General features: G+C 44.5%; 1 long non-coding RNA gene across 1 annotated transcript; it reads left to right on the top strand.

Annotated features, from left to right (window-relative positions):
* The first annotated feature begins 6,274 nt into the window (after positions 1 to 6,274).
* LOC147663428 (uncharacterized) lies at positions 6,275 to 7,312 on the top strand. Its single transcript, XR_015305314.1, has 3 exons — positions 6,275 to 6,419; positions 6,600 to 6,741; positions 7,191 to 7,312. It is a non-coding gene; the product is annotated as an uncharacterized LOC147663428 (long non-coding RNA).
* Positions 7,313 to 12,569: the final 5,257 nt, after the last annotated feature.

Raw genomic sequence — 12,569 nt, 5'->3', positions numbered from 1 at the left:
TCCCTTTTCCATGTTGTTTTTGGGTGTCCCTGTCCTCCTGGCCCTATGGAGGCGGCCATTTTCTGTGTCCTTCCCTGGTTCTCTTCTTTTGCCATAGCCATCCAAGGCTTTTGTAGGTACTACTACTCACAGCCATAGGTGCATTCAAGTTAATCAACTATTTTTGTGGTGTAACTTTAATTACACCGTGTATGGCTTTGGATTGCTTCACATTTTTTGTAATGGTGGTACTTTCAGTTTTTGGTTGCTTGTGTGTAGCTAATATGGCACTCCCTGCCAGTAGGTAACCCTAGGAATACTGTTCGCGTACTTTTGGTAACGTCGCACCGTGTGAGAACGCGACCGTACCTTTTTTGTCTTGTTCGCGCGCTCAATGTACTGGCTCGGGAACGCGATAACGACTTTTCACTCGATTCGCGTTGCCGAACACGCCGATTTTGCATTCTCGCGAACAATATGTCCCGAGTTGCATAAAAGTTCCTCGAAAATGTTTAATGTGTCCCCTGTGCTACAAAAAAGTCCTCATTTATGTGTTATTTGGTTGTAGTTTTGTCTTCCTGGAGCATGGGCCACTCCCAGTTCCTTTCTGTCCTCTATGTAATGATTTCTTGTTTATGGTTGGGGTGACCAATTTGGGGGGTGGTGTCTGGTGTGTCCATTTTGTGAAGCTAAGCATTGTCCCTTTGGCATAGGCATTTATTGTCTGTCCTCTCTTTCTTTTCATGCAGTGGTGAGGGCCATTTTGTGTGTACTTACTTCCTTTGTGATGATTCTGCTATGTTGTTGTTGGTGGGCAGGCCATGTGGTGGCGGCCATTTTGTGTATGCTTCCTTTGTGACTGATTTTGCCATGTGGTGGAGGCCATTTTGGGTGCATCCCTTTTCCATGTTGTTTTTGGGTGTCCCTGTCCTCCTGGCCCTATGGAGGCGGCCATTTTCTGTGTCCTTCCCTGGTTCTCTTCTTTTGCCATAGCCATCCAAGGCTTTTGTAGGTACTACTACTCACAGCCATAGGTGCATTCAAGTTAATCAACTCTTTTTGTGGTGTAACTTTAATTACACCGTGTATGGCTTTGGATTGCTTCACATTTTTTGTAATGGTGGTACTTTCAGTTTTTGGTTGCTTGTGTGTAGCCAATATGGCACTCCCTGCCAGTAGGTAACCCTAGGAATACTGTTCGCGTACTTTTGGTAACGTCGCACCGTGTGAGAACGCGACCGTACCTTTTTTGTCTTGTTCGCGCGCTCAATGTACTGGCTCGGGAACGCGATAACGACTTTTCACTCGATTCGCGTTGCTGAACACGCCGATTTTGCATTCTCGCGACCAATATGTCCCGAGTTGCATAAAAGTTCCTCGAAAATGTTTAATGTGTCCCCTGTGCTACAAAAAAGTCCTCATTTATGTGTTATTTGGTTGTAGTTTTGTCTTCCTGGACAGGCCATGTGGTGGCGGCCATTTTGTAGGTACTTCCTTTGTGCATTTATCATTGGCCTCCCTGCTTTTGGTCTGATCTGATAGTAGGCCAGAGTCCCAGAGGTGGTAGTTAGTTACTAGTTAGCGGGGCTGCTTTATGTAGCTGTTTCTATTTGGTCTATTTAATTACCATCATTACGGCATGTGTGTATGCCATTGCATTTCCAAGTTGGTTGTCTGGGCAGGGATAGGTAGGTAACTTTTTTGTGTGTGTAATAATTTTATGGCTTGTATGTGTTTTTGCAGTGAAGTTTTACAAACTCCTAGCCATGGGGTATTTTGATTTTCCTTGCATTAACCTGTCATGACTCATGTGTAGCAGGCATCCTCCTTTTTCTGTCCATATTGGTATATGATAGGCCTGCTTGACTTTATGATTGGTTATTTCGGGACTTCATGTGGCTGGGAGCTGTGGTGCTCGTAGTATTAGTCTTCTTTTTTGTGTTTTATACATTGGCCTGTGTGTCTTTCAATTGTTCATGTGTTGGCTTACTGCTTGTTTGACTGACGTGTTCTGTCTTCTTTGCTTGTAGGTGCACAGAAAAAGACTGAGGAGGTGCTGGCTGTTTTCATCCATCGCCCGTTCAACTGCCAGACGGACGTCCTTCAATTGTACGCCACGTGTGGTGTGTGACTCATCTGACCACACATCTCTGCAATTTGTGCTACTGAGTGCTGCTGTGTGCTGACATCAGAAGAAGATGGGTCCTAAGAGAGCAGGTACCAGGTCCTCCACCACCAAGAAAGTTGCTGAGAAGAAGGTACAGAAGAAGGAAGTGTCACTTAAGGCTGGTATGGACCCCCAAACCTTTTTTGGGCCCCCAAAACGTACGCCTGAACAGCGGTGTCCGTGGTGCAAGCTGGAGCCAGGCCCAGCACATCCGCATTAGCGGGGGCAAGCCACCAACCCAGGGCCAAGCACATGAGGGTCGAAGAGTTAGCCAACCTAGTGTTACAAAGCAGTGATACTGAGCCTGAACTTAACTTATCGCTGTCTCAAAGTAGCACACAATCCACGCAAGATGAAAGTGCTGAACAACCGCCGCCAGCAGTAGATGTTCAACAACCACAACCACTTCCCGCAATAGTTGTTGAAAAACCACAACCACCGCCCGCAATAGTTGTTCAACAACAACAACCAAATCCCACAATAGTAGTTGTTGAAGAACCACAGCACGCTATAGTACTTCCTCAAGAACAACAACCACCGTCTCCGCACGCAATAGTGGAAGTTGTTCCTCCCGATGTCGGGGCAGTTCAGGAAGTAGAGCCTCATTCCGAGCAAGAAGAAGAGGAAGCCACTTCTGGAGGTGATCTACTGTCTTTAAATTTACGAAAGGAAAGGAGGGTTAGTGGCAGTGCATCGAGTTCTTCGCATAGCATCCCTTCAGATGACCTTGATAAGGAATGGCATCCACAACGAAGAACTGAGCATTCAAAGGAGAGGCATCCTAAGACCAGGCTGGGAAAAAGGAAGGATCCGTCAAGGCTTGAACTTCCGGAGTTCGATGTAGGTGAACAGGATACTGATGGTGATAAAGACGGGTCTGACACTGACAATGTCATCATCACAAGCGTTATTCCTGGTGCAGAGGATGTAGAGACCAGCATTTTCACCCTATCCAGAAGGGCTGCGATTAGTGATGAGCAGATAGCACGTGTAACTCCTACACACTCAGCGCCCAAAGTAACACCAGCTCCCATTTTTGCATCAGCGAAGGCCCGGCAGCGTGCGACATCCAGCGCAAGCGCCACCTCAACAGAAGGAGGTAGTGGCAGTACTAGTACTGAACTGTCACATAGGGAAATTCAACAAAAAGGCTCCAGTTCATCCGGGATTGGAAGTGGGTCCTCCTCTTCCTATGGCAGGAGACAAAAGTTTAGCTCCCCAGTCTGGGATTTTTTTACGGTTCACCCACATCAGGAGAACATTGCTATATGCACCATTTGTCACACCAATGTTAGTCGTGGTAAGATTGGTACAAACTATGGTACTGGAGGCCCAACAACCCATATGAAAAAAACACACACAATTGTATGGGAGAACCACCTTGCAAGCTTAAAAGATGTAAGCACTGGTGTTGGTGGGGAGGATACAGTACTACAAGGTCCACTCATGGAAGAAGAGGGAGACGATGACCTTCTATCTGGGAGTGGTACACAAATGAGCCCTGTCGCCAGCACTGGAGTGGTGCAGTCCAAATCCTCAGCATCAGCAACTTCTCAGTGGCACCAGAGTCAGCCGGAGACACCAAGGGCAAGGAGTGAAAAGTCTGCGTTGAAAGGTGGTCCGTCTAGCAGAACAGAAAGAATTACCAAGCAGCTTACCATTACTGGCATGTTTAGGCAGGAGGGAAAGTACGAGCGGAACCACCCAACAGCACGTTTGTACAATGCGAAACTTGCAAAAATGTTGGCACTCGACCTTCTCCCATTTTCATTTGTTGAGGCAGTGGGATTTCGGCAATTAGTGGCAACACTCGCCCCAAAATGGGACGTTCCCAGTCGCTACTATTTTGCAAGAGTTGCTATTCCAGCACTACACCACGACGTGCTGGGATTGATTGGGAAAGCCTTACAACAGAGTGTTGTCCATTGTATCCACCTGACAACCGACATGTGGAGCAGTCGCGAAGCCACAGCAGATTACATGTGCATCACCGCACACTGGATCTCTTTTGCAGGTGTGAAAGACAAGTTAACATCAGGCCTTCTTGACGTTGCTGGGATTTTCAATGACACTCGCAAACATGCAACTGTAGCCATGTTTGGTATGGAGAAAAATCATACTGCTGACAACATTTTGTCTGACTTTAACAGCAAGGTCTTTGAATGGCTGAAACCAAGAGGCCTTAAGATTGGTTTTGTTGCCACCGACAATGGCAGTAATGTAGTGAGGGCAATGAAAGATGGACAGTATTTCAGGGTACCCTGTTTGGCACACTGCATTAACTTAGTCGTGCAAGACTTTCTGAAAAATGAACTCCAAGTCAGCACCATACTGACCATCTGCAGAAGAATATGCACGCATTTTAACCATTCTTTCAAAGCGCGGAAGCTGCTACGCGTCATTCAGCGGGAGCATAATTTGCCAGTCAAAGCACTGATCCAGGAGGTCCCAACACGTTGGAACTCGACTTATTTCATGCTTGAGCGTCTCTTTGAGCAGTACATAACACTGAATGCTTATGTAATGTCAAGAAGATTAGTGGATCCTACTGTTAATCTTAAAAGCCTGACCGTTGAGATGTGGCAGTGGGACATCATTAAATGCTTGACAGAGATGCTACAACCTTTTGAGGTGTTCACACGTGCAGTTAGCAGGGAGGACTGTACTATGGGCCAAGCCATCCCATTGTTGTACATGCTCGAGCAACAGCTGAAGGAGGTCTGTGAAACATACGAAGGTGACGAAGAAAAAGTTGATGCATGTACCTTGGCCAAGGCCTTACGCAACCGCTTATCTGTAAATGCAAGGCTTAAAATGATTGTGTCAGATCCAAATTACATAACTGCAACAATCTTGGATCCACGGTACAAATTGTTTGTCAGCAGTAGCGCAGTCATTCCTTTTTCAGATGGGGATGTTGCCAATTACAAAAGTTCCATAGCTGTGGAAGCTAATGATTTCGAAACTGAACGGCTGTTACTTAAAGGCCTGACAGTGCCAGCCCAGGACAGTCAAAGTACTCCAAGCCATCCTCCTGAGGCAACTCAGGCAAGTTCATCAGAGCATGAGAGCGGTGCGTCCGCTTCCCAGCAGGCACCAACAGTACCAAAAGCAGCACCTACACGATCTGATTCAGCAGACACAACCAAAAGCATAACTGCTTTTTTTCTACAGAAGGGGATGGGTAAGTCCGTTGCTGTTGCAAAGGGGAAAGAGGAGCAGCAAAGCCGAGCACCAATGAACACTGAGCGGATGGTTCAGGCCTATCTGGATGACACAACAGAGGTGTTCATGGAGCAAAGCCCATTGGTCTATTGGTATGAAAGAAGGAGACAGTGGCCAGTGCTGAGCAGGCTGGCGATAAAGTATTTGGCTTGTCCTGTAGCCAGTGTCGCCTCTGAGCGGGTTTTCAGTGCTGCTGGTGCCATTGTGACATCGAAAAGGACCAGTCTCTCCCCCAAAAGCGTCGAGAGGCTGACAATGATAAAAATGAATCAACACTTCATACCACCAGACTATACTGTACGTGAATCAGAGCAGGATGAAGAAAGCGAGCCCGAAGAATTCATCACTGCTGGGTTACATGACCTACTGCTGTCCGGACCCACAGAGTTTGAGGACGAGCACCTCTTCCCTGACCAATAGGCTGTTAAATTGTGACTTTTTCCCTTCTTTTATTTGTGTTATTTATTTTCTTATTAAAAATGACTTTCTGGTGCAAAACTGCTAATCTTAAAATAAAAAGCTCAACCAAATCCATCCCCACCACTCATTCTTTTAATGTACCTACTGGAGTTGCACACCTGTGCATTTATTTTCGCTGTATCTTTTTTAGTTACCTCCTGGAGTTGCACGCCTGTGCATTTATGTTCCATGTTGACTGCACTCCTCAGAGTCTTGCTCCATCTTCTTGACTCCCACTCAAGTCAATACAATTCCATCTTGGCAGCCATACATTTGATGTTGTAGATGGAGTGTAGTACAATAACAATAATGTAGCCTCTAACAGTCCCTCCATAATAAGTGAACCGTACATGACTACAGCCATCCTCTATTTCATTTGAAATCTGCAACTCATAATAACTGCCTTGCTGAGTCTTACTCTTAAGGCTACCACCTCTGTCTGCAGGCATTCAGAGACGACTCTTCTGTGTCAAAAGAAACTTGAGCAGGCATCCACAACTGAAGTCAACTTGTTGTGATGACTCGCATTACAAAGGCTCGGCAGCATCTGTGATCAATCTTCTGACAGTGAAAGAGAAGAGCAAAACAGGTATAAAAATGAATGATGCCATGCATTGCATTGGATGTATTTTTTTGCTGACTCTGAGCTAATGTGCATGGACTTGAAGTATACTAGTAACTTCAGTTCAGACTCACGTGATAGCCAATTTTTCCATGTTATTTACTAATAATAGAAATTATTTACGCACTTGTGTTCCTACTACTACAGATGCAGTCAGGACTTAATTTATCGTAGTCACTCACTACAGACTGAGTTGCTGATGATAATGATGGTGACCACCATATCTTTGCTGTCAGGCAGTTGGATCTGAGCTGATTGATGCACGATGTTTCTTGGAGTGGAATACAAGGTAATAAATAAATACAAATAAGAGTCACAGCACAGTAGACCCAGGCTACTACATGTTTGTGCACAGTGCTGTGGTAGAGTACAATAGTGGTATGATTGATGACTGAGAATGACGCATTGATTTTGTTGATTAATTTTGTAAATGCTAGGTTGCTTTTTCAATTTCATTCACCTTTCTGTGGCTCTGAAATTTTTACGGAAATGCAGTTTGTATAACGGCCAAACCTGTGTCGTCGTGGGCCTGTTGTTGTGTGCTGGCTCCTGTCTTTTTTTGTACTTCTAGATTAAAAATGATATGCAACTAGTAGACTTATACAAATTGTATCCAAGCCGCCTCAGTCTGAAAGTCCTCTCATACGACTACTCCTCTTGTATTGTTTTTTTATCTTCACTGTATTAAAATTTGTTTAGGTCATTCACATTCTTTTGTATTTGCCTTTTCTTTTTCAGGCTGGACATCTTTCACCCACTGCTTTATAGTATGAGCATCAACTCTCACCCTTACCACAAATCCTCATCATCAAGCAATTGGATTGCGGGAAACCAAGAATCATATTCAGCGTGTCCTTTTCTTACGTCCATTGCTTACAATCATTAGCTAGCGGGTCAACATCATAAATCATCGTCTTCATTGTTTTGCTTTTGTTGTCTCCAATCTCCATGCGTACTGTTTTTCTTTCTCAAACCTTTCCCAAAACCCCCGTACCCATCCATTAAACAAACCCTAACCCTCTTCCCCCGGGCTGCGTGGTTACATTGAGGTGTGATGTTTCTTACATTAAATATACACCAACAATTTGATCACGCGCTTGCTGGGGCAGATGTGGTCAAAGCAACAATAGTGAAATGTCAACAAGGCATGGCCAGGATCTTCTGCGGCTTCCCAACTCAAGCTCTGTGTATAACGCCAAATAATTTACCATTAACATCAAACAACGAATGCATCTAATGAATTGGCGTAATTTTTTGGGTTTAAAGTGTAAAGCATTATGATTTAGAAAAGTTTGACGTTGCCGTGAGTACTACAAGTAAAGTTGAACTTCTTATCTTCTCTTGCACTTAGTTTCCAGTCCCCAAAACCATTGTTTTGTTTCAGTTTAGCAGTTGCAATATTGGGTCACCCATGCAATGTACTGTACTTACTTATACTACCCCCACATTGTCTGTCACGCAAATGACTGTCTCTTTCTTTTTGTCGCTACTGGCAGGGTCTGTCTACTACTATCACAGAAGTTCTGATTCTGAACCACAGATTCTTCGCCATTGTCTTGGAAATCAAATGCAGCCCTTGCAGTGCCACACTTCATGATAAATCATCATCATCTCATCAGCAATCACAGGTAAGATAAGTTTGCAGTGAGGTATAACGCAAGACAGACTGGTCGTTCTTCTAATACTACAAATATAACTCGGTGAGGGTTTACTGCATCTATCTGTTTGCATGTTAAAGATGTGGGCAATATATTTTATTATTAAAAAGCACTGTCCGCCGACCTGCATGGCCAAATTAAACCTTGCGAGGTTGCACAACGTACATTATTTGGTGAAACACTCCCCCCTCCAACCCCACAAGAAACGCAAATGAACTTCAAATGTTTTCTTTTTAACATAACTTTGTGTCTCGTTTATTTTAACATAATGTAATATATAACTAAAGATGATACAAAAATAAAATATATATAAATCCTACACCACAGCTGTCCCCCTAGCCGCCTTCCCTAACCCCAACCAAATTCCCACGCTCAATGTCATGTAAAAAAAAAGTAAAAACCCAACATCCAATTCCCATCCACCAACAAAAGGATTGAAAAAGGGGCAAACAGGGTCCATCTCATAGCCGGGGGGCTTTTAAGTGTTGATCCACCAGGATCTTTACACGCTCCTCTATTTGTTTTTTAGTCTGACTGCTTTGAGCCTCCAGCCTGGCTACCCGGAGGAGAATTTTTCGCTGGAACTGGCGGCACCTACATTGGCAGCCATGTTGTTGTGGGGGGGTGGACGATGCGGGGAAAATCTGGCGGCGGGCGGCTGCCTGACCACGCCGACGTACTCCTGCAGGCTTGGGGGCCGGGGCATTGGAAGAGGCAGCAGCTGCTGCCGCCGCCTCCTCCTCCTCCTCCTCGGCCTGAGCCACCAGCCGGCGGTAGGCCTCAACGATGGCCTGCAGTTTCCGCTGACGGGCCCGGACTGCCAGCTCCTTCCTCGTTGGTTTAGAAGGAGTAACTATAAAGAAAGAGACAGAATTGTTGTAATCAAAAATCCCAGCAAATCAAGAACACAACATGGATCCAACACATAGTGGGCGGCACAGTACAGTAGCAATAGCAAGCAAGTTGAGTACCTAAAATGTTGTTTTATCTATCTTGAACATTCTACGCCTTATATACTTCATTTGTCTGCCTTTTTGGCACGGCATTATGCCTGCCCTAGTAACATAGGTAGCATGGGTGTACTTCAACGGTCACATACGAACACCTGTCTTTTTCATATCTCGTTTTTTTATATCATATACTCTGTGCTTCCGGGAAAAGTGACAGTCTCCAACTAACATTAATTAACAGTGGCCAGCTAGTACTAGTAAATGTCTACTCTAGAGACTATCATTCTTTATATCGCCAACAAACGTTAGGTGGTTTGTGTTTCGCCAGCAACGACCCGGAATGCATCCAGTCGTCCCCTCCTTCCCTTGCCTTTGGGTTTAACCAAAACACCGCTGCCAACACTAGTATCCACTATCCACTAACCACCGATATTGGATGTGTCTCCCACCCACGCAGGCAGCTGTGTTTTCCCCTTTCTATGCTTCCACAACAACCCACGCATCCAACTGCTCTCAAACACCTGCATTGCTGATTCCAAAGTATCCTTCTATATTATATGATTGGAGCTTTTTCCTTGCTCCTTTCATCATACTTAAATCAATCTCATGTTAATCCATCGCGGTCATGTAATGTTGTGGATAAGACTTTTTCAGTCTACCACCAACCTTTCACAGCTGAGTTGTAGTCACATAGAAGAGGCCTGTATAACTTATTTTATCAATTCTCGCCGGTGGTAATGCTTTTGCTAAGCTTGGTAATGACAACGGTGGCGTCATATATTGTCCAGTAGAACTTCAAGTTCATTATAAATATCAGAGTACAGTGAGGAAGTTTTCCCCACCCACCAAGTAATGCGGATCACTATTGAATGTAACTTACCATCGCCCACCGTTGTTGTCTCCTCCCCCGCTGCTGCCGGTGCTGCTGTAGGTGCCTCTGGTGGTCCTCCATTCCCCTCCGGGATCGCCTCTGCTGCCGCCGTTGCAGCGCCGCTGCCCCCGTCGGCACTGGTGGATGGTACCGGTTCTGCAAAAATAAAAATAAGTAATTAAGTACACCTTTTTAGATGGATGCACAGCCCCCATTGTACTTGTTCACCAAAAACGGAGTTCTGCAAAACAGTTAAGTACAACGTAATCAGTAGTAGTCCACATTGCCTAGTACAGCAGAGTAAGTAACACACTACACATATTAGCATTTGTTTGGTATGGTATGGTACCCAAGCTCATCTCATCTATACTGCTACTCTAGTCTAGTCCTTGGAAAGTTAGACTGAACCATGTAACCTAACCAGTTTGTACATCAATGACATGTCTACAGTTTTGCGCATGCTACCTCACAGCTTGTTGCGCAGTACGAGAAGACGCCTTTGAGGCCACATGATAGTTCAAAGCATACACCTGAAGAGTTCGGAAAATAGAAAGGCCTGTATTTACTTTTTGAATGTGGATTGTGGAATTTCCTTACAGCCTCAAGGTTACACCTTTTTTTAGCATGACAGCTAAAAAGTTGAATAAATGTATGTAATGTAATGTTTTCATACTGTCTAACGTGCACCACTTTTGTCATTATCTTTCGGCAGATGAGAAGATTTCCTTCTACGAAGCAAAGATTTCCAGAGCTTACCAAAAAGAGGCATATGCAACCAGTATACGTTCAATGGTGAGGGGTCTCCGACATTTCCCACATTTCCCTATCGTGCACTGGTAGCTGTACAAATGTAGATTACTTTTTATTCAGCCTTTTTAACTCTGGATTTTTTCTGGTGGCCCTGCCCTTGACGCATTTCACAGAACAACTTAAAAACATTGATGTTACTTACTTAGTTACTTCTAACAAAATAAAGGTTTTGAAGTACCACATTGTCTCGGAAGTATATTTTCAGTGTCTGTTGTCTTGTAGACTTACACGAGAGAGTGAGAAAAAGGGGGTTACTTAGGTTATGGATTGTGTAATAAAAGCATTTGGCATCTTCATATTGGGGTTCAGGAAAGGGGTAATTGAATAATTGACCAATGACTGAGCCCATATAGGTTGCCGTTCATTGAATTGTGGGTTCCTCTGAGTTCTGTGACTGAGGTGTAAGACTGTAAGTAAGTAAGGTCCAACCTGCCTATCAACAACAACATCCAATTTTGGGGTGCATACATAGTTATGTATGTGACTGCATAGAAGAAAACCCGCAAGAGTAGTAGTGGTATTCATTACTAACGCTTACAAAAATAGTAGACCAACATCTGGATGCATACTTGGTTGGTGTCAATTGGCAAAGAAGAGACATTACAGAGGAAAAAGCATAAGACAGGAGTGGACCCTGTGCCTTCCGCTATTCGATCACAGATTTTTTGAAAAGATTGATACCTTAACTAAAGAGTGGGCAACAGGGCAAGCTTACCTACAGACAGTCTAGTAGTAGCACAGAGAGTCATAAGAGAGGCTCTTTCAAGGAACAGAAAGGCAGGGACAGATAGTAATACCCAAAATTTTGAAAACATAAAACAAAAACAAGCATTTGTCAAAATTTAGTTAGGTGAAATGTCATTAATCGGTTGGAAAAAAAGCTCCGTTAGAAAGTTAGGGAAATATCATTGTTCCAAAAGAAAACACTGTTGGACTTACTAGGGACAGCAGCAGGATCCTCAGTAGAGGAGCTATGTGCCTGTGGTTCACGTTCACCCGCCGACTCGGTCCCAGCCTTCTGCTTGCCCCTGGGTTCTGTGGTTCATGTAAGAAATAATAAAGAAAGAGAAAACATTGAGTGCTGTGAAACATAGACAGCATTTCAAAAACCACTGCTACAACATTAAAAGAAACAAACATTGGTCTACCAAATGACTACTGCCTTGCATGATTCACTGACTAGTGTACTTGGAGAAAACAAATCAAATGTTCCATAAACATTCTGATTGCAGATTATTAAGTAACACAGAGGCAGTAAGACCTGAACAACACCACAGATTCAAGAATGGGGTAATCAATCAATTATCTGTAAGTAGCCATTTCTTTTTCATTTTTTGCCAGCAAAATGCATAGATCACAAGGAGGAGACATGCTTAACTTTGTGCATACTAACTAACACGAAATTGTACGTTCATGGCATCATATTTTGTTTTGCTACTGACTGAATGCTACTGCTGCCCTACCCACTCAATAAACAAACTACATCAGTTCTATGGAGGGCTGAGGCAGGGGCGGCTCTAGGCTCATGGTGGTCCTGGACTCCTGGCCAGGGAGCGTAGGTGGGGGGCCCGGAAGAGGAGGTCGGGGCGGAGCACGGAGGCCAGTGAAGAGGGGGGAGTCAGGGTGTTTGGAAGTGGAACAGAGCCGGAGGCACCAAATCCCTGCCAGGGGCCGCCACGCAAATATGTATCCATCCTCTGAGGATTATTAAATTAAGGATATATATTGGTGGGGTGGCCCCTGGCGTTTGGTGGCCCTGTGCAGTTGCACAGCTTGAACATGCCTAAATCCGGCCCTGGCTGAGGTAAGAAGAACAAAGTAACTTTTG

This window comes from Lissotriton vulgaris, unplaced genomic scaffold (assembly GCF_964263255.1).
Source record: "Lissotriton vulgaris unplaced genomic scaffold, aLisVul1.2 SCAFFOLD_4765, whole genome shotgun sequence".
Classification (NCBI taxonomy): domain Eukaryota; kingdom Metazoa; phylum Chordata; class Amphibia; order Caudata; family Salamandridae; genus Lissotriton; species Lissotriton vulgaris.
The sequence above is the reverse complement of the archived record's forward strand: the minus strand, read 5'-3'. Positions and strand labels throughout refer to the sequence as shown.